The sequence below is a fragment of the Eurosta solidaginis genome, unplaced genomic scaffold (assembly GCF_040869045.1).
Source record: "Eurosta solidaginis isolate ZX-2024a unplaced genomic scaffold, ASM4086904v1 ctg00001140.1, whole genome shotgun sequence".
NCBI classification, from domain to species: domain Eukaryota; kingdom Metazoa; phylum Arthropoda; class Insecta; order Diptera; family Tephritidae; genus Eurosta; species Eurosta solidaginis.
In genome coordinates this window covers 354,518-354,952 of record NW_027136962.1, presented here as the reverse complement: position 1 = coordinate 354,952, position 435 = coordinate 354,518, and the positions used below count along the sequence as shown (strand labels likewise).

Sequence of the window (435 nt, the reverse complement as noted above, 5' to 3'; positions counted from 1 at the left end):
TTTAAACTAAGTAGCATACGTATGTATGCATAATGAAAACTCATGCAAATGAATATACCCCGACACATGCCAAGCGATATAAATATGTCTATAATAGCAGGCTTATTTTCAAAAATGGCATAAGTTCATTTTTGTAAAAAAATAAACTTAATCTGATTTTAGTAGCAAGAGTATCTGAATACACTAAACTATAAAGTATATAACAAAATTTACTTAAATCGACTTATATCATTTAAAAAAAAAAAGGACAAATTCACAGCTGCGAGTATACACATTAAAATAGCCATACTTATACCAATTTAGGCAAACAAATTTTGCCAACGACCATACCACGCTGAATACATCGGTTCTCGTCCGATCACCGAAATTAAGCAGCGTCGGGCGCGGTTAGTACTTAGATGGGGGACCGCTTGGGAACACCGCGTGTTGTTGGCA

The 435-nt window shown here is 34.9% G+C and overlaps 1 non-coding gene across 1 annotated transcript; it reads left to right on the top strand.

Annotated features, from left to right (window-relative positions):
* Positions 1-316: 316 nt before the first annotated feature.
* On the top strand, positions 317-435 carry LOC137235895 (5S ribosomal RNA). Its single transcript, XR_010948097.1, has one exon. It is a non-coding gene; the product is annotated as a 5S ribosomal RNA (ribosomal RNA).